Source organism: Cicer arietinum, chromosome 7, assembly GCF_000331145.2.
Source record: "Cicer arietinum cultivar CDC Frontier isolate Library 1 chromosome 7, Cicar.CDCFrontier_v2.0, whole genome shotgun sequence".
NCBI lineage: Eukaryota > Viridiplantae > Streptophyta > Magnoliopsida > Fabales > Fabaceae > Cicer > Cicer arietinum.
The window spans coordinates 29851350-29878109 of record NC_021166.2 but is presented as its reverse complement, the minus strand read 5'-3'; the positions used below and the strand labels follow the sequence as shown (position 1 = coordinate 29878109).

General features: G+C 30.4%; 1 protein-coding gene and 1 pseudogene across 1 annotated transcript in view; both read left to right on the top strand.

The window, feature by feature from the left end:
* Window positions 1-6787: 6787 nt before the first annotated feature.
* Window positions 6788-15694, top strand: LOC105852957 (F-box/LRR-repeat protein At4g14103-like; annotated as a pseudogene).
* A 10159-nt stretch (window positions 15695-25853) lies between these two features.
* The window catches only part of LOC140920999 (uncharacterized), a 3226-nt gene continuing 2319 nt past the window's right edge, over window positions 25854-26760 (top strand). The window contains exon 1 of the mRNA XM_073370602.1: window positions 25854-26083. The gene's annotated coding sequence lies outside the window, so the exon portion shown is untranslated. The remainder of the gene's footprint in view (window positions 26084-26760) is intronic.

Here is a 26760-nt window from a genome sequence, read left to right as displayed (position 1 = left end):
TATTGTTGGGAAGAACATATAAGTATATATATTAAATTCAAATTCAACTCACTTTTTTGCACATCCTCAAGACGATTCTAAGTTGTTGCCTGGAAGAACATATAAGTATATATATTAACATCATACTAATTAAACTTAAATACGATCAAAGTATGTATATTTGTATCCAACAAGCCAACTATTCAACCATCATGCTATAATCTAACAAGTGGAAGGACACAAAAAAATCCACACATAAGATTTCTCAAAACGGCTGAATCCATACCTTTCTTATAACCATAGACACTACAATCTCTTCTCAAACACGAATTCAACTTTTAAATCGCCTAAAGCCTTCAACTTGTGATTTTATCCAAATTGTTCATCAAATCTACTATATATGAATCTATACCTTCAATTTGTGCCTTTAGACCAAGAGTATTTGAGAAAAACTTGGATTCAAGAGTGTTTGATACGTCATACATTTCATTAAGAAATAATTTCAGATGTAGAGCCTTATAAATTGGAGATCAAATATTTATTATATATAGAACAATATTATTAAACCAATAATCTTCAATCATAGATAATAAAAATAGGAAAGACAAAATGTTTTATACCAAGCATGTGAAAATTGTTTATATGACACAAACACATGTATTGCACGGACAAGATTGGTTAAAAACCCTAATTGGACTAGAATAAGCTTAGGGTGGACGAAAATGACCTAAATGGTAATCCAATGTCACAAACACACCTATTGGATGCACTAGTTAAGTTAAAAACCCTAATTGGACTAGAATAAGCCTAGGGAGGACGAAAATGACCTAAACGTTATTCCAATGACACAAACACTCGTATTGGATGCACAAGATTGGTTAAAAATCCTAATTGGACTATAATTAGCCTATTGAGGATGAAAATGAACTAAATGTTAATCCAATGACACGAGCACAAATATTGGATGCACAAGATTGGTTAAAAATCCTAATTGGACTAGAATAAGCCTAGGGAGGACGAAAATGATTATAATATTAATTCAATGACACAAATGAACTTATTAGATGCACAAGATTGGTTAAAAATCCTAATTGGACTAGAATAAGCCTAGGGAGGACGAAAATGATTATAATATTAATTCAATGACACAAATGAACTTATTAGATGCACAAGATTGGTTAAAAATCCTAAATGGACTACAATAAGCTTATGGAGGACGAAAATGACCTAAATGTTAATCCAATGACACAAATAATAGAACAAGCCTAGGGAGGATGAAAATGACCTAAATGTTAATCCAATGATACACACACACACACGTATTTGATGCACAAGATTGGTTAAAAACCCTAATTGGACTAGAATAAGCCTAGGCAGGACGAAAATGACCTAAATGTTAATCTAATGACACAAATGAACTTATTGGATGCACAAGATTGGTTAAAAACCCTAAATGGATTAGAATAAATGTAGGGAGGACGAAATTGACCTAAATGTTAATTCAATGACACAAATAAACTCAGTGGATGCTTAACATTGGTTAAAAACCCTAAATGGACTAGAATAAGCCTAGGGAGGAAAATCAATAATATATCAATGGAAGATAAAAATATGATATAGTATATACTTTTTTTTTAATCTAAGACTACACATTGTTTTATTATTCTATCAAACATTGGATTGTTCTACATTAGGTAAAAGATTTAGGGTATTTTTAAACTTACATGTAAGAACCCCCATCGATGGAGTCATTGCTAATGATAGAAAGTAATCAAATTGATATCAAGTAAGAAAGAAAAAAAATCAACACCAGTTTTCCAAACACAACATATGTAGTGTGTTTCAAAGGTTGCTAGTGAATTTTTTTTGAAAATCAACTTGCTTATGTCATACATAGTATTGTTGTGATGCAAAAAAAAAAAAAAGAAAAAATACAACCAAATAATCAGATTAATTCAAAAATTCATTGGTATCATCTTTTGGAAAACATCAATTACTATAAGTTGTAGATTAGGTTAATGAATGAAAATTCTTTTCCAAATTAATTTGTACTATAAAATCACAGGATAAAACTCCATAGTATATACGCACCAACAGTACCATGGTTTTTCTTGGAAAAATTTAAAAATGCTAACCACATGAAAAATTGAAGCTTTGGCAACCACAAATAGTTTGATAAAACATTTCCATCAGAATCTAACCTCCTTTAAACGAGGAACAATGCACATGACTTCAGGTCCTCTACTATCAATTCAAATTTTTGACCCAACTGCATTAGTAACATCAATGCTTTATGTGCTCTTTAACTCCCAATTTCAGGCTTTAAATGCAAAAGATTTTGAAGTGAGAGCTCCTACATGACATATATCTATGACATTTCCAGATAGTTCACTTGTCATGAGTTTTTCAACATATGTTCCAATCTCCTCTCCACTGCCAAGATCCTAAACCTCTGCAACCTCTAATGCAAATCTAACACACCTGTGGGAAGAAAGTGATATTCCACCATATTATTTTAAGACACTTAGATAACATAGTTTTATAATACATATAACATTTAATTGACAACAAAAAGAGCACGACTAGTTGACTACCAAATGTTGAAAGTTATGTTTTATAAAAATTGCCAACACCTATTGCTACCAAATTTCAGTAACCAAAAATTAAAAGAAACCTTAGTTGGCCCATAGCACACATGAGATTGAATAAAAAAATAATTCAATCAAACTAAATTATCACCCTATAATGTCATTTTCATCATATGCAAATAAAGTTGACCTGCAAGTTCCCTCGAATAATATCATCATACTATAAGAAGGATCAATGCTTCGAGGAGGTCCTTAATTCTTACAAGAATATCATAAAAATAATATTACTATAAATTATCAGAGCACTTGATACTGGCTTTTAGAAGAAAAAAGTCACAACAAATTTATGGCTTCCTATGTTTGACAAAATGTGTAAGCAAAAATAAAATCAAGTTTGTAAAGAAAATTGAACCTTGTGCATTGAATGCACTGAGTCATCACAGTCTTACCCAAAGGCCCGAGATTTTTGTACACCACAAATCTCTTCATTTTAGTGAACCAAATACGATCAGAGTCAAATGCCATTGACTGATCCTGAAGATTACACTCTCCACATCACAAATTGGACAATCTAATGGATGATTCATCAATAAAAACTCCATCACCCTTTCTCGAACTTTCTTTGCAACATGTGTGTTATTTTTGATTTTCATCCATATATGAAGATTTCATACAATAGGAGAAACTATGTGAAGGTAGAAGAAGAAAAAACTAATCTCAGCGACACAAATAAAGCAATGATGCAAATAATGTACCAAGGTAAAAAACGCAGTAAACGCCAAAAATGTAGAATGTGTTGTTTCTCTGTAAAATATGAACAAGAAGAGGGTAAGTATATCGTGAGTATGATGATAAAAGAAAAAAGTTGAGGATTTCATGACAAGAATATGAACCTTAAACCCAAAATGCAAGGCCTAATGAAAGGGCGGGCACGATATACATACCAAAGAAAAAAACAAGAACCTTAGAAAGTTCGATTAAGTCGATGATTAGCAAAGAGCAACAACACGTGCAATCGTAGATAAATCGATTAGGTCGATGACAAAAGAAAAAGAAGAGGATTTAAGAAACAAGAAGCATACAACGAGTTTGAGCACAATCGCAGAGGAATTTGAGAAATTTGGAGATTGAGAGAAATGAGGGATTTGAGAAATTTGAGGGAAATTGAGAAATTTGGAGGATTTCATAATTTGGGGATATAATTTTGGGGGAACTTTTTTTTGGAGTGAGCCTGATAAGAATTTCAGTATGCGAAAATGGAATGCGGAGTAAAGGAAAAATGCGTTTCTCTTCAAAATGTGACGGTGGTTGTATGAAATTGTCGCAGGCAATGAATCAGGGCAGTTCCATGGCAATCGTCGCAAGCTATCTGTTGTAATCTTCATAAAAATTTGTAGTGAACAAAAATTAAAATTTCCTAACAACTGCATATACTGCATCTATCATCATTTCAATTTTTCTATCATTATCCACCATTGAAGCTTCTTGTAAAAAGGAATTTTGCTTAAAGAAGGAAACTTGCAAACAATATGAAGGATAAGTTGACATAGATACTGCATAAAACTTGTGTTTTCATCTTTGATTCTTCATTTATGGAATTACTTAAGCTACAATGTTATATCCACTGATTTATGTTATTTCCATGTTTGAAAAAAAGTTAATTATGAGCTAAACTTGTTTAAGTTAAAGATTTGTGAAGTATTGAATTATGTTTGTGTTTTAATACGTTTATAGCATGTTTGTATTAGTTATTCAAACTTATTTATTTTTGTCTTTAAGTTTGAATCTAATAACTTTAGATTAATAAATATATTATTAGACATTGTGGAAAAAGAATTATAAGATATTGTGTGGATTTTTTACCAATATATCCTAGTTTTTAGGATTGTTAACCAAAATGCCCCACTTTTCAATTTGGTTACCAAAATGCCCTACTTTTTAGGGCTTACTTGAAAACTCTATCTGGGGGAGCGATCTGCCAAAGAGCAAATTTTTTTCCTCTAGTAGGAGGTCGCTGGGCGGGGATGCGACCTCCCAAAAGGATTTTCCAATTTTTTTTTAAATGGTTTTATATATTTTATGTAATTGTTAAATAATAATATTAGTAATAATTATGTAATAGTAATAATTATATTTTATGTAATTGTTAAATGGTTTTATATATTTTATGTAATAGTAATTATTATTATTATTATTATTATTATTATTATTATTGCTATTATTCTTAAAAATTGTTATAGTTAAAAATAATTATAATTAGATTAAAAATAATTATAATTAAATTAAAAATAATTATAAATAAATTAAAAATAATTAAAATTAAAATAGGAAATTGATATTATAACTATTAAAATTAATTAAAATTAAAAATAGTAAATTATATTATAAATTTAAAAGAAAATACATTAATAAGAAAAATTACATTAATAACATGAAACAAAATACATTAAATTGATTAAAAAGTTCAAATAAACGTGAATGAATATATTTAAAAAGTTTAAATAAATGTGAATGAATATATTACTTCGTCAACCATCATGTGATCAATTGATTTTCGGTATCCTTCTATGTCGTTATGAGAAACTTTATCGAAATTTAGCTTATGGTATTTCTTAATTTAATGTATTTTGTTTCATGTTATTAATGTAATTTTTCTTATTAATGTATTTTCTTTTAAATTTATAATATAATTTACTGTTTTTAATTTTAATTACTTTTAATAGTTATAATATTAATTTTCTATTTTATTTTTAATTATTTTAATTTACTTATAATTATTTTTAATTTAATTATAATTATTTTTAATTTAATTATAATTATTTTTAACTATAACAATTTTTAATAATAATAACAATAATAATAATTATTATTAATAATAATAATAATTATTATTATTATTATTATTTAACAATTTTATAAAATATATAAAATCATTTAAAAAAAATTTAAAAATGCCTTTGGGAGGTCGCATCCCCGCCCAGCGACCTCCTACTAAAGAAAAAAAATTTGGTCTTTGGCATGTCGCTCCCCCGGGGAGAGTTTTCAAGTAAGCCCTAAAAAATAGGGCATTTTGGTAACCAAATTGAAAAGTGGGGCATTTTGGTTAACAATCCTAAAAACTAGGATATAGTGGTAAAAAATCCATATTGTGTTGTTAATAAATTTATGATTAGATAAAAAAAAATGGTGCATAATTTAGTACAATAAAAATACTGACAGAAAGATACATTAATGTTTGACATTCCGCTTATTATCAAATAAAGTAAATTAGATCAAACGATTTTAATAGTAGAAAAAAAGATTGATCCATTTTATTTTTTAAGGAAAAACTACACTTCAAACCATTTATCTTATTGATGTGTAGTATTTAAATCATTTATTTTTTTCTATCTTATTAAGGTTTTTTATCTCTTAAAATATTTACAAAGTTATTCTTTATTTTTTAATATATTTATAAAACCATCCTTTAAAATGCAATCGTATCATTCAAAATCTTAGTGGTAAAGTTCAATATAGGATTATTATTAATAGTTGTTTTAATAAAATCAATTGAAATCCAAATTTATTTGTTAAGGTTTATCAAACTAGAAAAATTACACGAACTATGATTCTCTTCATCTTTCATTAACATTATATTAAAATATTTAATAATAATCCTACATGGACTTGCCATTCAATGCTTTTAACGATACATCATCATTTTTAAAAGATAATTTTGTAAAAATATTAAAAGATAAATGAAAAATACACAATAACTTAATTTGTAAACATTTTAACTAATTTAATTATTTGCTTATAAAAAAAATAAAAGATAAAGGATCCAAATCGAAAATAAAAAGATAAAAAAACTTAATTATTATACACATAAATCATATAATTGAACTCACTCAAATGTTATAACCTTAATATCACATAATTTAAATAATTTGCGAATATATATTTTTTAATACTAATTACACAGTATTATAAAAGTTCAAATCCCTCTAAACAAATCTAAGATGGATTCGATTTTATCAAAGATGGGCAAAGATAAAAATAAATAAAAAAAAGTTAATACGTAATAAGATAGGAGAACTATTTTGTTTAATCTGCAAACTCTGTTATTATTTATAGTCAAATTAGAATACCATTTCTTATTTTTTTTGTACAAAAAAAAAAACAGAATAGCACTACTTGAGTAATTATCATCATCCTTTCATGAAACCGTGATTAATTCTTCCATGATTGAGATTAAAGAATCATCAAATGGAAAAGACAAGAAACTGAAAACAGAGTGTGACCGATTAAGCAATCTCCCAGACGATTAGTTATGTCACATTCTATATTTTCTACCAACAAAAGTGGCATACAAAACAATTGTTCTTTCTACAAGATGGAGATCACTCTGCACCAAAATCCTTGACCTTCAGTTTCAATTAACAACATCTTCAAACTGTAAAGAAATTTAGTTTGTACATTCGGTTCTCCTGAGACGCACCAAAAAGATAAGAAAATTCAAACTATATAGTTTCTTTGGGTGCGAACCAACTCATGTATGTTTGTGGGTCTTAAAGGCATTAGATCTTAAAATTGAACAACTTCTATTGAATTCGACTCTCAATAAACCAACCTTATTGCCACTTCGACTTCCCACGTGCGAATCACTCGTGGTATTAAAATTGCGGGGCAAAATTCAACCAACATTCCTCAATTCTTTTTTGGATGTTAATTTTCCATCATTAAAGATTCTTCATCTTCAATTACTTGTGTTCAATTCTATTTTGGATAATGAAGATCATCATGAGTATGATATTAGTGATTTTCTACATGGTTGTCCACGTCTTCAGGAATTTCTTTTACATGATTGGTTGAAACAACCCCTCGACATCACTTTTAATTTATTAAAGAGTTTATGCCTTAATTTGTTTTTGCCTATTTTTATTACCGAAATTGACCCTCTACAAATTAATATTCCGTCACTTGAAGTTCTTGATATTACTGATAATTCTCTTCGGAAATATGAATCTATTGTTGAAAAACCTTAATAACGTTGTGCTCAACAATCCATGTCAATTACATGATGAATAGCCAAAGGCGGAAGCGTACCTGTGGGAATTGCCATTAATGAAATCCTGAGATGATGATGATAGAGCCAATGGGTTGGGTGATCTTCCTCAGCAAAACACCTGAAGACCTTGCTCTCTTGATGGGGATAGAGAGAGAGAATTTTCTCCTTTAGGGTTTTGAAACTGAATAGTCTTGTTGTGTTTGCCTTGGGGACCATTACCCCTATATATAACTATTATTAGTTATATCCCAAATTGCAGTATTTCCAATTCAGCCCCTCATTAAATTAGAAACTGCCTGGTATCTACACTATTAATTTTCATAATTATTATGCTCTTTAGCCATAAACTATTATACATTATTTGACCCCTAGTTTATTGGCTAATTATATAATGACCCTAACACACTTTATTAATTAATTACATATGTGACCCATAAATCTTACAATCTCCCACTGGTCACACATGTATCCTTAGGAGTGTGTTAGACTTTATGACGTCAAAAAATGTCATTATAATTACCTTGAGTATAATCCAAATTGTCCCGTCCATTAATCATATCAGCACATGGAACCAAAGAGGCTTTCGTCATAATAAGCATAACTAAACCCATCAATGATCACCTGTACTGACACAACTAAATGACATAGACCCATTATGAAAAGTGTAGCATGAAAATTACATGAAGTTGGTCAATGCATGTCAATTTTCAACTGGTCCTACTTTATCGAATGAGATCATACCATAACTTAAATGTACAAAGTAACCAAAAACTGAATACTTTAAACTTTATTTCTGATCAGAAAGTCCAAATACAATGTATTTGTACTTTACAATTAAACATAGAACATGAATTACATAATGGACGAAACTCCCACTAAAATCAAGATTCCTCAAACTGTAGCACACCCATGTGAGCAGTATGCTCATGAAAGACCTTGGGTGGTAGACCTTTAGTGAGTGGATCCGCAATCATGGAGTTTGTCCTTAAGTGTTCTATGGATATCTGTCCACTTTGTACCTTCTCTTTAACAACTAGGAACTTAATGTCAATGTGCTTTGACTTGGTTGAGCTCCTATTATTGTTAGAATACAGGACTGCTGATCTATTGTCACAATACAACTTGAGTGGTCTTTCAATCCCTTCAACTATTTGCAGCCCCGTGACAAAATTTCTCAGCCAAATGCCCTGGTCAGATGCCTCATGAATTGCTACGAATTCTGCTGCCATGGTTGATGAAGCAGTAAGACCTTGCTTGGCACTACGCCAAGAAACTGCTCCACCAGCTAACAGAAAGACATAGCCTGAAGTTGATCTTAAGCTGTCTTGGCATCCCGCAAAATCCGAGTCAGAGTACCCAGTGATCTCTAACTGGTCTGACCTCCTATATGTGAGCATGTAGTTTCTTGTTCTCTTCAAATATCTCATGACCCTCTTGGCTGCTTTCCAATGGTCAAGACCTGGATTGCTTAAATATCTGCCTAAAATCCCTACTATGAACGCTATGTCTGGACGCGTACATACTTGGGCATACATAAGACTCCCTACAGCTGAAGCATAAGGGATCTTTTGCATTTCTTGAATTTCCAAACTTCCCTTAGGGCACTGTTTGAGACTAAACTTGTCTCCCTTAGCAACTGGGGTGTCCCCTGGTTTGCAATCCTGTAACCCAAACCTTTTGAGAACCTTATCGATATAGCTCTTTTGTGACAATCCAAGAATACCTCGAGATCTGTCTCGGTGTATCTGAATTCCTAATACAAAAGAGGCGTCACCAAGATCTTTCATCTCAAAATGCTTTGATAGAAATTTCTTAGTTTCGTGCAACATGCCTATATCGTTAGTGGCAAGCAGTATGTCATCAACATACAAGACCAGGAAAATATGTCTGCTCCCACTGAACTTATGATACACACAATCATCAACTGTATTCATCTCAAAACCAAATGAGAGAATTACTTGATGAAATTTATGGTACCATTGACGAGAAGCTTGTTTTAGCCCATAAATGGATTTTCTTAGTTTGCACACCATATTCTTTGGGTCTCCCAACACAAAGTTTTCTGGCTGCACCATATAGATCGTCTCATCAATGTCGCCATTGAGAAAAGCTGTTTTTACATCCATTTGATGAAGCTCCAAATTAAAGTGAGCAACAAGAGCCATGATTATTCTTAAAGAGTCCTTCGATGAAACCGGAGAGAAAGTCTCTTTATAATCAATCCCTTCCTTTTGAGTATAACCCTTAGCTACAAGACGTGCCTTATATCTCTCCACATTACCATTGGAATCCCGCTTGGTTTTAAAAATCCATTTGCAACCAATGGGTTTCTTTCCTTCAGGTAATGGGATAAGTTCCCAAACTGAATTGTCTTGCATAGACTTGTACTCCTCATTCATTGCTTCGATCCACTTATCTGAACGAGAATCTTGCATGGCTTGATGAAAGTTGACTGGGTCGTCTTCCGTCATGCCAACATTTTCCTCTACCTCATTGATAAATACTACATAATCATCCGAAATAGCATTTTTCCTTTCTCTAGTGGATCTCCGCAATGGAGCTGGCTCTTGAGGCACTTGTTCTTGAGGATCTTGAATTTGATCTGGATTTTGTTCTTCCTGAACAACCAGATCATCTTGAGTTTGTTCAATAATGGGAAAGTCAATTGGTGGAAGAATCAGTTCTGGAATTGTTACCGATTCTTCCTCAAAGACAAAATCTTTAACCTTAATCTTCCCCCCAAACTCAATATCCTCAAAGAACGTTGCCGTTCCCGTCTCAAAAATTGTTCTCAAATTAGGATCATAAAATTTATAGCCCCTTGATTTTTCTGAGTACCCTATAAAATAGCTGCTAATTGTTCGGGGTTCAAATTTCTTTTCATTCGGCCTATAAGGCCTTGCCTCAGCTGGACATCCCCAAACATGAAGGTGCTTCAGACTAGGCTTACGCCCAATCCAAAGCTCATAAGGTGTTTTAGCCGCTGCCTTAGTTGGTACTCTATTAAGAATGTATGCTGCTGTTTTTAATGCCTCTCCCCAGAGTGACTCTGGCAAGGTGGAATGACAAATCATACTCCTTACCATATCCTTAAGAGTCCTGTTTCGTCTTTCAGCTACACCATTCATGCTGGGTGACCCCGGCATAGTGTATTGTGGGACGATTCCACATTCCTCTAGGTATTTGGCAAATGGTCCCGGACGTTGTTCACCTGAACCGTCATATCTGCCGTAGTATTCACCACCACGATCAGATTTGACCTTTTTAATTCTTTTATTAAGTTGATTCTCAACTTCTGCCTTAAAGGATTTGAACACGTCTATTGATTGGGACTTTTCGTGAATTAGGTAAAGGTAGGCATATCTAGAATAATCGTCTATGAATGATATAAAATATTGTTGACCATTCCAAGAAGGAGTTGGAAATGGCCCACAGATGTCCGTATGTATCAATTCTAAGACGTCTGTAGCTCTATATGCGCCTAATTTCTTATCTTTAGTCTGTTTTCCTTTAATGCATGCTACACAAACGTTAAAGTCTGTGAAGTCAATGGAATCTAAAATTCCATCTGACACAAGTCGTTCAACTCTATTTTTAGAGATGTGACCTAGACGCTTGTGCCAAAGCACCCCTGAATTGAAATTGTCAATTTTCCGCTTAGTACCACGTGATTCCACATTCAAGGTTTCATTATAGTTAGCCACAGTTTCCAACAAATAAAGATTATCATAACCAGAAAGTAAACCGGTTCCAACAACATTCGAATTTAAAGACAAAGTAAATTCTTTATTCCCGAATGAACAATAATATCCTGATTTGTCCAAATAAGAAATAGAGATCAAATTCCGTCTAAATGACGGTACAACAAAAGTGTCTTTTAAATCCAAATAATGACCGGAACTTAATAATAATCTAAATTTTCCTATGGCTTCAACTTCTACCTTCTTCCCATCTCCTACATAGATCCATCTTTCAGTATCACTAGGCTTTCGGAAGTTCAGGCAACCCTGCATTGAAACACTGATGTTAGTAGTTGCACCAGAGTCTAACCACCAAGTGTTTCTAGGTACTGAAGCTAAATTAACCTCAGAACAGACCAAAGACAGAATCATACCTTTCTTAACACGCCAAGCGTGATATTTGGCACAATCCTTCTTCACGTGTCCAGAACTCCTGCAGAAGAAGCAGTTGTTATCCTTAGTCTGCTTCTTTTGTTCTGGACCCTTAGCAGCAGCTTTGTTCTTGGGCTCCTCAATTCTTTTCCTTTTGCCCTTGTCTTTAGAGATGCTAGTAAAGTGAGCACTTTCAGTCCTATCTTGCTTCAGCCTGTCCTCTTCTTGCACACATAATGAAATGAGCTCATTAAGAGTCCATTTCTCCTTTTGACAATTATAAGTCACCTTAAACTGACTGAATTGCGAAGGAAGAGACAGCAATACTAAATGAATGAGTAAGTCATCTGACAACTCAAGCTTTAGACCTTTAAGCTTAGAAGCAATGTTGGACATCATCATAATGTGCTCTCTTATATTTCCCTTGCCTTGATACTTCATGGAAATTAAATTCTGAAGCAAAGAACTTGTTTCAGCCTTATCACTTTTTACAAAGCGTTTTTCCATCTCAACAACAAACACGTTAAAAATATGGATTCCATAATATATATATCAAAATTCCCAAATTCCCAAATTACAAACCCTAATTTTTCAAACACGTTAAAAATATGGATTCCATAATATATATATCAAAATTCCCAAATTCCCAAATTACAAACCCTAATTTTTCAAACACGTTAAAAATATGGATTCCATAATATATATATCAAAATTCCCAAATTCCCAAATTACAAACCCTAATTTTTCAAACACGTTAAAAATATGGATTCCATAATATATATATCAAAATTCCCAAATTCCCAAATTACAAACCCTAATTTTTCAAACACGTTAAAAATATGGATTCCATAATATATATATCAAAATTCCCAAATTCCCAAATTACAAACCCTAATTTTTCAAACACGTTAAAAATATGGATTCCATAATATATATATCAAAATTCCCAAATTCCCAAATTACAAACCCTAATTTTTCAAACACGTTAAAAATATGGATTCCATAATATATATATCAAAATTCCCAAATTCCCAAATTACAAACCCTAATTTTTCAAACACGTTAAAAATATGGATTCCATAATATATATATCAAAATTCCCAAATTCCCAAATTACAAACCCTAATTTTTCAAACACGTTAAAAATATGGATTCCATAATATATATATCAAAATTCCCAAATTCCCAAATTACAAACCCTAATTTTTCAAACACGTTAAAAATATGGATTCCATAATATATATATCAAAATTCCCAAATTCCCAAATTACAAACCCTAATTTTTCAAACACGTTAAAAATATGGATTCCATAATATATATATCAAAATTCCCAAATTCCCAAATTACAAACCCTAATTTTTCAAACACGTTAAAAATATGGATTCCATAATATATATATCAAAATTCCCAAATTCCCAAATTACAAACCCTAATTTTTCAAACACGTTAAAAATATGGATTCCATAATATATATATCAAAATTCCCAAATTCCCAAATTACAAACCCTAATTTTTCAAACACGTTAAAAATATGGATTCCATAATATATATATCAAAATTCCCAAATTACAAACCCTAATTTTTCAAACACGTTAAAAATATGGATTCCATAATATATATATCAAAATTCTCAAATTCCCAAATTACAAACCCTAATTTTTCAAACACGTTAAAAATATGGATTCCATAATATATATATATATCAAAATTCCCAAATTCCCAAATTACAAACTCTAATTTTTTCAAACACGTTAAAAATATGGATTCCATAATATATATATCAAAATTCCCAAATTCCCAAATTACATCTTAAAACAAAGACAATAACCGAATTTCAGCATGAATTAAACATGGTAGGCTCTGATACCAATTGTTGAAAAACCTTAATAACGTTGTGCTCAACAATCCATGTCAATTACATGATGAATAGCCAAAGGCGGAAGCGTACCTGTGGGAATTGCCATTAATGAAATCCTGAGATGATGATGATAGAGCCAATGGGTTGGGTGATCTTCCTCAGCAAAACACCTGAAGACCTTGCTCTCTTGATGGGGATAGAGAGAGAGAATTTTCTCCTTTAGGGTTTTGAAACTGAATAGTCTTGTTGTGTTTGCCTTGGGGACCATTACCCCTATATATAACTATTATTAGTTATATCCCAAATTGCAGTATTTCCAATTCAGCCCCTCATTAAATTAGAAACTGTCTGGTATCTACACTATTAATTTTCATAACTATTATGCTCTTTAGCCATAAACTATTATACATTATTTGACCCCTAGTTTATTAGCTAATTATATAATGACCCTAACACACTTTATTAATTAATTACATATGTGACCCATAAATCTTACATCTATAAACTTGGTAAATGTTGATCGAGCAACTCTTTGTATTAATAAGTATCCGGATTTTGAAAGTTTGTATAGACTCTTCAAAGGAATTTCTAATATCAAATCACTGACTCTCACTTATCACACAATTAAGGTATGTTTCATATGTTTTTTACAGTTATAAATTTCATATTTAGCAAGGACTCATATGCAATTTTCTATTCTTTTTATAACTTTGTTGTGCAGTTTATGAGCACGGGAGGACAATATTGACGATCTACGTCTTCTCACTTTTTTCAATTTATTATATTTATCGGTTGAAATGTCTGAGAATTGCAACTGGAATATGCTCCTTATCTTTCTTCAAAATGCTCCAAAACTAAAGAATCTTGTCATTCAGGTGTGTATGATGTTTTTTCAATCATATTTGCATAATATATTTTTTAAAGTAGATAAACAAAAGTTATAAATTCAAATTAATTTTAAATGTTGTTACTTGTAATTAAAAGTTCAGTAATTATCACTCTAATCTAACTTATTGATAAAAAAAAAAAGCATATAATAATATCCATGTTTTTTAGCAATATAATATCCATGTTAAATCTTATATTTGTTTTAAGTTTGAGTGCAATTTTAGTCTTTTATCTTTTAGTAAATATTCGTTTTGATCATTTATTTGTTTTTAGTTTATTTTCATTTTTTATCTTTTATAAATTATAAACATCATAATATTTTCAAACAATTTTATGTATGTTGTCATAAATTATTGAGGTATAATTTTGGATCGATTGTAACTATGCAATCTTAATAAGGACGAGATGAAGAAACAGAGAAATTTAATAAATATTCTTCTTTCAAAGAGTTTACTTATGTTTTATAGGATGCAAGGAGAATTTTCTCAAGTGCAATACTATTATTGGATTAAATTGATGTTGTTTTGAAATGATATTATAGTGGATACATATTAATAATTGTTAGATGAAATTGTAATAATCATATGTGGCTATAACTTTTGTTGTGATTATGAGAATAACTAAAAGTTTATAAAAGATGAAAAATAATTAAAAAAAATATAAAAGAACAAGATAAATTTTAATAATAGATAAAAGATCAAAATGATATTTAAACTTTCTTTTAACTAACATCTACATGTGAATATAATTTGTTGAAATAAACAGAAAAATATATAAAAGCAAATACTAAAAAGTATCCATCGCTAAAGAACCATATATAGAAGTATATTATTAGAAATCACTTGAAAGTTATATTAAGTACTTTTTATTAAAAGAAATTTGGTCAATTTAATTTGAAGTTTTCATTTTTATTATTTAACAAATATTTTTAGAGCATTTGTTCCTCTAATTTGAATGTGCCGATGGTGAATTCTAACGACAATTTGGTTATTTACATGCAGAAGCATAATTTTTTTTAAAAGAAAAGACATTGAAAACTCAAGATGGGTCGGACAACAAATAATTCCAACATGTCTTTCAACCAATCTTAGAATATTTGAATTTAAAGGAATTCAAACCATAAAAGCTGAGTTGGACTTCACACGATATATCATAAAGAGCTCAAGTATGTTAGAGAAAGTAAAGATTTTTATACCAAAGTCAAAGAGACCAGAGTGTTAACAATGAAAAGAGGAAGAAGAGAAACAACCACTCTATGGTTTCATAACATATAATGAACCAAATTAAAGTTAATAGGGTTACAATGAGTATATATACAGGAAAATAGAAAATATCTAAAATACCCTTACTACTAATATATAATAACATTATCTAATACCGAGTTGTGAGCAATTTGAATAGCACTCTTGTTATCGTAGTGCATCGGAGTTGACTCAGAAAGAGAGATACCATATCAGAAAAAAGCCAACGCAACCAAATTATTTCAGCAGTAGTGGATGTCATAGCATGATACTCAGCTTCTGTAGAGGAGCGAGACACAATGTCTTGTTTCTTACTCTTCCAAGAAATAAGAGAGTCTCCAAGAAAGATACAAAACCTTGTGGTAGATTTTTGATCAGTGGTATCACCAGCCCAATCAGCATCAGAATAAGCTCATAACTCCAATGAGGATGACGATGCAAAGAGAAGACTTTGAAATTGAGTTCCTCGAAGATAACGAAGAATCCGAAGAACTGCTGCCCAATGTACTGTAGTGGGAGACACAACAAACTGACTAACAACATGAACAACATAAACAATGTCAGGTCTGGTAATCGTAAGATACACTAAGTTGCCAACCAAAGTACGATACAAAGTGGAATCTGGTAAAGGAACACTATCCGAGGGAGCATATTTTACATTCAACTCAAGAGGAGTATCTGCTGCTCTAGTATCAGAAAGACGAGTCTGATCAAGAATGTTGGCAATGTACTTGGATTGAGAAAGAAGGTAGCCTCTAGGAGAGTAGGCAACTTCAATCCCCAAGAAATAGCGGGGAGTTCCCAAGTCCTTCATCTCAAACTGTTTGGCTAACTGCAATTTCAACTCATTGATTCCACTAACATCATCACCTGTAATAATCATATCATCAACATATAGAGAAAGTATAATGCGACCATGAGTGGTGGACCTTATAAAAAATGCAGAATCATGTTCACTAGAGCGAAAACCAAGAGAAGTGATCAGAGTAGAGAATTTCTCAAACCAAGCTCGAGCCTGTTTAAGACCATATAGAGCCTTTTTTAACTTACATACTTCCCCTGGATTATGAGAAACTCCTTGTGGAGGGACCATATAGAATTTTTCATGAAGCTCACCATTTAAAAAGGCATTTTTGACATCCATTTGGGAAATATGCCATTGACGAATAGATGCAACTGCAATAAGAGTACGAATAGTGGTCATCTTGGCTACAGGAGCAAAAATTTCTTCATAATTCATACCATATTGTTGAGAGAAACCTTTAGCAACAAGACGTGCTTTGTAGCGCTCAACTGGCCCATCAGGCTTAGTTTTGATCTTGTATACCCAACGAGATCAAATAACACGTTTTCTAAGAGGAAGAGGTACTAATTTCCAAGTGTTGGTTTTGTGCAATGCAGATAGTTCTTCTGCCATAGCATGCTGCCAAAGAGGATCAAGAACAGCCTCTTTATAGGAAGAGGGCTCAGACAAACTGTGAATAGAGGTTAAGAAAGAAACAAACGAAGTTGAGTAAGTGGAATAGACAAAATCAGGTAACTGAGTAGACTTACGTTGACGAGAAAGGTAACGAGGAGGATCAACAATCGCAGGAGGTGGTTGGACAGCCGGGGGGACAAGAGGGATGTCATCATGTGGAGTGGTAGTATTTGTCCTACAATTCTCAACATTACAATCCCTAGAAGCGCTATCATTAGGACCAAACAGATCAATATGGGTTAGTTCAGAACTCTTAGTAATCTAAGAATAAGAGGAAACATAGTAAAAAGGGATGTGCTCAAGAAAAACAACATTACGAGATACATAAAGTTTTCTTGCATGATGATCATAACAACGATAACCCTTTTGACCATCCCCATAATCAAGAAAAACACACATGGCTGAACGAGAAGACAACTTACTGCGCTCTACTTGATGGCGAAGAACAAAACAAGTAGAACAAAAAACTTTCAAAGAATAGTAATCAGGGGTAGAAGCATACAATTTTTCAAAGGGAGACAAACCTGATATGATAGAGGATGGAATTCTATTAATAGCATGAACATCAGTAAGAACTACTTCTCCCCAAAACTCACTAGCAGACAACTACTCTAGGATTTCATAACATAGAATGAATCAAACTAAAGTTAATAGGGTTACAATGAGTATATATACAAGAAAATAGAAAATATCTAAAATACCCTTACTACTAATATATAATAACATTATGTAATACAGAGAAGACTTCCTTTGTCGAAAGAAAACTACTCAAGTGGTCAAAGAAATCATCAATACTAGTATTGGTATGAATGAAGTTTACACTCATTTTAAATTTTTAAGTCTCATAATAAAAGTCACATTTGCATAAAATATTCACCTAAAAGAATAATTAGTTTTTAATTTTACTTTCATATTTTTTGTTTTAAATTATACTCACAAATTAATACTTTGTTCTACACTTTTAAATAAAATCATAATTTTCTTTGTTTCTTTTATTATAGTTTTTTAATATATGTGAAAATGATCAAATACAAAAATGATGGTAGACAGATGAAGAACACAGTGATAATTTTTTATTTTTTATTATTTGAAGTGTGATTATATAAGATATATTTAGTATGGAGAAGTCTCTTCTTTTTATGTGAAATTTCATTATTCTAGACTTTTATGCGTTGCTCTATATATGTAGCTAAATTGTGATATAAATATATCATCATCCAAATATTTGAAGAAGAAAAAAAATCTAACAAATCTGAAAAATATTTTAAACAAAAATCTAAATCATATATCGTAATAATATCTTAATTTTAATCTTAAATATATTTAAATTTAAATATAACTATAAATATAAATACATTCTTCTAAAGATAGTTATATTATTCTCAACGCATAGTTTATATAGTATTCTCTCTCTATAATTATATATAAGATTTAAAAAAAGTACTTATTTTTTATTATAAATTTTTTAGTACATTAATTACATCATTTTAACAAAAATAACCCTAATTATTTTACAATCAATAATTAAGTAATACTTCCTCTAGTACTATTATAAGAGATTTTTTTTTTTTTTGTTCTTGACAGGGAAAAAAAATTAATATTAAATTCTTTGAATATTGTATTTCCTTAGTATTTTGTTATTTATAAATATGAGTTGAGAGAATAAATACTATAACTCTATAAGTGATAAACTAAAGAAAACTATATCAATTATTAATAAATTTAGTATTGTTATTATTATTATTGTTATTAATTTTTGTAAATTTTCTAATTTAATCAACATAGTCCTATACTATGAAGAGTAGTCATATTTATGTGTTTGATCTTATGATTAATTCAACTTTTGGGTTACAGGAAATTAATTTAATTTGAAGATCATTGGGATGTCTTCAAAGATTCAATCAAGAATACCTGACAACCCATATAATCGATTGGTTCCAAAAATTGCACTCACGGAACGAATATAATTTTTTTTAATTTTTAATTTTTTAATATGATTTAGTACCTTGAACTTATTTATTGAGAATTTCCAAATTGTGAAATCCTGAATAATAAACAATGTGATAACTTAATTATTTTTATCTACATATTGTGTTGCAGTATAGAGAATATTTTGATAATAATTTCATAAAATTGTATATTGTATAATAAGTTTTTATGGTATAGTATTTATTATTTTAAAGTTGTCCCGTCTTTTTTTGAAATCCGTGTTTAATATTTTTTTTTTATATTTTTTTATTGAAAGGTGTTTATTGTGTGCTATTTTTTCAATAAATCTCTTTTAAAAAAACAATATTTTAAAATTTATATATTAATCTATCTTAATTTTGAGATTAGTAGAAGATCGTTTATTGAAAAAGTAATTTATTAAAGGACACCTCAATTTTAAATGGCGATTTTACAATGCATTAGGAATTTTATTTGTATTTGTATTCGAAAAGAATAAGAATGTTAACCATTTAAAATGACTATTTTTTATTTTTTTAATACATTATTTTAAGATGAAAAAAATATTAATAATATAATTAAATAGAATTGCAAAAAATACAAAAAAAAGATATAAAGAAAAAATTAGAACAATCAGCTAGAGTTTGTAGTAATAGTTGCTTAATGTTTTGAGTATAATCAGTTCTCCATTATAATCTATATTTTCGTGGCTCTTTTTCTCTATTGTCCATTTAAGTTCTACGTTTCTGCATTTTAAAATTATGATATAATATTTCACCATTATATGGAGGTCGCTACCCCTTATTGGACATAGGTGATACATTTTTGTTTTATTTTGTCCAATAAAGATTGTTCAAATAACATCCCGTATAAGAACTAAAATGGACAATACAAAAAAAATAGCTAAGAAAAATGTAGGCTATGTTAGATAGCTGATCATACTAAAAAATATTATCTGAATGTTACTAAATACTTTAGTCAACATTTGTAATATTTTATTGGTTTAAATATGTCTTAGGCCTTTGCAATAATATTTTTTTTATTTTGATCATCGTATGTTACAAAAACGACACATTCATCCTTTGTGACCATATCTCCATTTATCCTTACACTGGCGGCATAAACTACCTTAACCTCTCAAACTTCTTCGACAAAACAACTCCCATTTCTTGGGCTCTTTTTGGGTTTAGTGGTTTACACATCAACAATAAAGAGAAGCATTGGATAAAGCACACTAAGTGTGTGCAATTTGACTAAAACACAACGAGAATGTTGACCAATTGGGTGAATGACGATAAAAGAAATTATGAGCACGCCAAAAGGATGAAACAATGGAGAATTCGAAGACATGTCGAAAGGATGACCTATCATCGATGGAACTTTCTGATAAAGAATAATCGTACCAAGGAGAGAAAATGTGTTGTTTGTATTGTACCAGGTATAATTGTAGCCGAAACTAGAATATGAGGGCATATTTAGAATGAGCACGTTGAGGCGAGTTCAACGAGAAAAGTCGTGTCTTAAATGGTTGTCGAATGCATCATGGCACATGGTGGGAGGCGCTGACATGTGAATCAGATGTCTGAAAGAAGAGATGACATGTATGGGCGTGTGTGACATCATTTGGTGATGCACTTTGGAGGGTAGATCGATCTAGAAGGGGCGAAGCTGATGGAACGATCATTCACCACAAACAAGGGCGACAACGGTGGCAATAGCAGTTCAAAAGATCACATCGAAAAGGAGAAAGCTATGACTACATTCCCAAACTTTTGGGAAATTGACAACGAAATAGATGGTGGTTCGTTCAAGGTGGATCGAAATAGGCTCTAATATTATGTTGACGTTTTGGGATTTTAGATGAAAGGAGATAAATTAATAAGAGCTTGAATATTATTGATAATAGTTTTATGTTAACTTGATTACAAAAGACTCAATATTGATCTCTTGATTACATAGACGTAATCCTAAATATGGAACAAATCATAATAATAATGAGAGATATTCTAATATATTATTAGAAAGTGGAGCTGCCCAAATTTTGTGATTATTAGACTGAGGAACCAAGGTTCAACCTAAATATAAGATAAAATAATGGATAAGTGCATAAGATAGGTTATGGTGAGGTTAATCAAAAGAAGAATGATGATACTTATTTAAGTACGACATTCCACCTAGGTGACTATTAGATAATATAAGATAAAATGAATATGATAGTGCATAGGATTGTTGCGACCATGACTTGAGTGATCATATAGACTTGCATGAGGATTGTTAAATCCTCTAATATGAGTATGGGCACACAAAATTAACCTATTACTTGAATCTTGATAGGGTTTGTTATTATTGTATTCTTGACAAGTCTAAGTTCTAGACCTATTTACTTAGGAGCGATCAACTTATAATACTCAAGTGTCGTTTGATCGTTATTTAGGTGTATCATTGACAATTTTAAGGAGCCTAAGACATGATTTGATAGATTACCGTGAGCATGGTGTGACTATTTGAATACTTGTTTGATATATATATTATCTGATGGCATAAAATTATCTAATGTCGCAATTTATTCCTGGACCATGATCACCCGAAAATGCAATTAATGTGTATATGCAACCACTAATTGAGGAGCTAAAAGTATCATGGGATCTTGGTGTAGAAACATATGAAAGGAACGCTAGAAACGTAAATGCAGTCAATCAGTGAAAGGAACACTAAAAATATAGCTCAACTAAAATGGGTGCATCGAATGGGTCCCAAGAAATTCTCTTTAGCTTGTGAAAAATTTGTAAATTATTTTCATCCTTTACTTATGGTATATATAGTTTCAAATTTTGTTGAGTTAAATCATGGATTGTTTTGTTTTGGAATTCTTTTTATTTGTGTAGCTTGAAAAGGAAAAAAAAAAAAAATAAGAGCCTACTCAAGCAGAAATTTTTGTTGAAACTCGGAAAGGAAATAAAGGAAAACCATTGGATGTAGAAACGGAAAAAGTAATTGTAAGTTAAAATATATTGTTACATTAACTTACATATACTCAATTTTTTTATAAAATATTGTTTATAATAGTAGATAATAATAATTACTTGTAATTTTTGCTAGTCCCAACTTCAAAAAATGGTTGAAAATGAAGAAAGTGATACAGAAGCATTTGAAGTTATTTTTGAAAAGGAGTGTCGTGCCATTGCACGTTGTTATGGGAGAAATGTAATTAAAACTTCCTTAAAGCGAAAGGAGGAGATAAATGATTTGAAAAACGCACACAATGAAGAGGTCTCAGTGTTAGTGGAAAATTTTGAAGATAGATTGGTAAATTACAACATGCTTTCAAAACTCTAATGCAACATTGCAATCCTCAAATTAATATAAAATCAATAGAAGATTTCTTAGGATTTTCTCATGGTGATGCTAATGGTTCTCCAAATGAGGCTACAACACAAATGCATTCCTCTACATCAACTCATGCTCCATGTCTTGAAAAGGTAATCATATATAGAAATTGTTATTATTGTTGTTGTAATTGAGCTTGATCTAAATTCTTGTTGTTATAAGAGTGAAATTGAGAAGAAAAAAATGTGCATTTGGACTTAATTTGTAAGGAACCTTATCTTGGAGTCTAATAGCACATCTTACTTTGGTCTAATAGTGATTGTGATGTTATTCATAAATAAATACATAGTGATTATGATATTACTATTTTGAATGATTATAAGTATAAATCATTAATGGTAAACTTATCGATGTTAGTGATGATTTTGAAAACATATCCTGAATTTTGGTTTCAGTTTTGTTTCACCGTTTAGTTGACAATTGATTCATTGTTGAGTTATGTTTTTGTTTTGTGGTTATGTTTGTGTGTTTTGTTCGCTGTTTTATCTGATTCTATTTTAGTATGTGATTAATGAGATTCAGTTTTGTGTGCATTTTTATGTTTCTATTTGCGGTTCTATTTGTGTGTTTTTGCATTTTTCTGTGTGTGTTTTGCGTCTATTTCTTCTTGCGAATTTTGTTTCATCATCTATTTTATTTTTATTTATTTTATGCAGCAGGACATCAATAGAGATGATGAAAATGATAATTAATTATTTCAAGATGACGATGTAGGTGATAAATTTCAAGATGATGAATTTGAAATGTACGATATAGATAACGAATCTGAAGAAGATGCACTTGAATGAGTTGGATGACGAATTTATGGATGATTTTGGATGATGTTTTTTGTTAGGCTTGTACTTTATTGAAGCGTCAAAACTTTAAGAAACTATATTTTGTTATTTTGCTAGACTTGTACTTTAAAGTGTTAAACTTTATATATTATGTTATGACATTTTGTTTACTACGTACTATGTATTTGAATACATCTTAGTTAACAACTTGTGTTAAATTTTAATTATATTTTCCTTGATCCAATTTTTTTGAGTTATGTATAATTATTATAAGTAAAATAAAAGAGAAGATTTAAAATTGAAAGAGTTGTGTATGTAATTAAATTATTATGTTTATAAAATATTTTTTTATAAAATAATAGTATAATGTCTAGTTTATGATTTATATTGAAATAATAGAAAAATAAATTTTTTATCTACATAATATGAATACAGTTTAAAATTATTGCCTATATGCTCTAACAACATTTTATTAATGTTCTCATTGTATTACTTTAAGGTAATATTTATCAATTGTTGTCAGCTATGACAACAATTAAAAAATGTTTGTCTTAGAAGCGTTGAAAAATTATTCCCTTTTCCTATAGTTTAGGCAAGTTTATAAATAATATACCCAAAAGTGCAAAAAAAATGTTGTCAAAAGTAATAGGCAATGAGACACATGAAAAATGTTGTATATTCTCTTTGACAACATTTTTCTGTGTGTTTTAACAACATTTTTCAAATATTATTGAAAAAAAAATGTTGTAGTGATATATTTTTGTTGTTACCTCACCCCCTTCTTTTATATTTATATATAAATTGTAGAACCTATTTTCTTCGTTTATGTAGTACATATCGTGTCATAGATGATGAGGTACTTTCCACCATACTTCGTAAGGGTTCCAAGACAAAAAATCTGACATGAGTTGGAGATCCTTTACCACAACATAGACAACAACTTTTGGAATATTGACGAGTACTGTTCTTTACACAAGACGTGTTAAATGAGTCCTGACATGGAGGATGCCACTTTTGAAGCCCTCCATCTGCATCAGTCAGGAGTTACCATTTTATAACATACGGAATGCCTATCAACACGTTTATCAGCCTATCATTTCGAAGAACTTGGGTAGGAGCAAGTGAGAAGACCAGCTGGTCGTGCAAACCGCTGCTTGTATTGCCATATATTTTTGTTTCCCTTGATGTAATATCCTTATCCTAACCTATTTTTTTACTATATATGTATATAGTGTGGATTATTCTACTTGATTGACTTAAATTTAATCGTATATTTATAATGTAATAAAGATTAGTTAGCTAAGTTATACCAATGAAACAGTTGGGTGTCTCAATCAACTTGACTGACCCTTACTCCGTCTAACTGGAATTCGACTATTCAACTGTTTTCAGTGCTCGTCTAATATCTTATAGTACTTTTGTTATTAACAAAATTTAAAAATTAAGATCAATTATGAAAACTATATATAGTTTTAACTGAACTTTAGGCTCTCTATTTTCTTAATTGTGCAATTTTAATATTTCTAGTTTAAAACCGGCAATTTTGACCTTTCACATTTACCCTACTTCAGATTTTTCAATCCCTAGTATATTTTCTCCAATTTTGTGCTAATGTGGTCAATTTTAATGATGTCAAGTGTTTCCAACAATTTTATGGTTTTCTATGAAATATAATGAAGAAGAAGAAGAAGACAAGTGACTAAGGACTTTTTGTTTTTCCTAACAATTATTTTTGTACATTCCTAATTTTTTTTTTTAAAATGCTTATGTTCATGTTGGAATATACTTGAAGATGTCATATCATTAAAATTGACCACATTAACGCAAAATTGGGGAAATATATACGGAGGGCTGCAAACATAAACTCGTGCATTTTAAACCAAAGGGCTAAAATCACACAATTGAAAAGGTTTGAACTGTCAAAATAGACTAGTCCCAATGGATCAGCTCGCTAAAACACAGGGTTTGGACCTAATAATTTCAACCCAAATTTTTCCAAGGCTTTTTAGCCTAATCCGAATAAACTCGTTATCCATTCGAGTTAGACCGTATGTGTAAGACCCATAGTTTTTAAATCATAAATTATGCAATTTTAGGGTATTTTAGTGTTGAACTCTGAGGCTTTTTAGCCAAATTATTGTATTTTAGTGTTTTGTGAATTTAATGCCAAAAATATTTTTGGATCCCCGATTAAATTATTCGTCGAGCAATAGTTTTATTTATTTACGTTACGAAGGATTTAATATCGGACAATTTTGTTAAAAATATCTCGGGTTGCTGAAAATTGTATCTGTCAACTGAGTTGCGACGAGAGTTGATATTTTTAACAAAAAGTGGTTTGGAAAGTGATGGGTGAAATGATAATTTTATAAAATATCTAGATATTTTTAGAATATTTGTAGTTTGGTTTTAATAATATATATATATATTATTAGTTCAAGTATATATATATATATATATATATATATATATATATATATATAAAGTAATATATGTATATATATAGACAAGAAAGCAAGGAAACCGGCACAGAGAAACAGAAACGTGAATCTTCTTCTCCTTCTTTCCTTTGTTTTCCAAAAACAAAACTAAAACCATAAAACACAAACCCCCCATTTATTTACTAGATCTAAGCTTCCATTCGAGAAGTGACAGAAGAGAAAGTTGCTCATCGCCACGCTGCGGTGCTAGTGTTCTAGTTTTTGACGCGACGTCACGAACTTAAATTTTACCGATATTAATTACGGTACCGTAATCGCGTGTTAGAGCTATCGTTAAGGTAATGGCTCCTTCCAAACTTTTAGTTTGCATTTAGAACATTATTTGTGATTTTGTGGAAAAGAAATTTGATGTATTTGAGGTGTGATTTTGTGAAAAATTAATTTAATGTGATTATGTGTAATTTAGTGGAATTTAAATTTGAGGTGTCGTTTGTGGAAATTCAAGTTTGGTGTGATTTATATGTTCATAATTATTATTATGAATTTTTTAGATGTGATTTATTTGTGGATTTTGTAGAAAATGAATTGATGAAATTTGGTGATTTATGTGTAAAAATATGGAGTTTTGAAATTGGGTGAGTTATGTTTGAATTGTTGAAATTTAATTGAGGTGCTATATATGGGTTGTGGAATTGAATTGATTGAATTTGGTGGGAATTGGCGGTAATTAAATTTAATGTGTTTGAGTTACGTAATGAGTTATTTTCAGATAAATGAGTTTAAACTGAAGTTGAAATTTTACGAAAAATTTAGAGTTGTTAAAGTTGTGAAAATATTCAAATTTTAACCAAGTTAAAGAGTTTGAGCAAAAAGATATATTGAAATTAACAATCGTTAGAGTTTAAAATGTTACTCTTTTAATTACTCTATGATTGAGTTTAAAAAGAAAAAAAAATAGATTTAGAGTATTTTATTAACTCAAAAATTTCGGTGCTTTAATAGTCGAGTGTGTGTA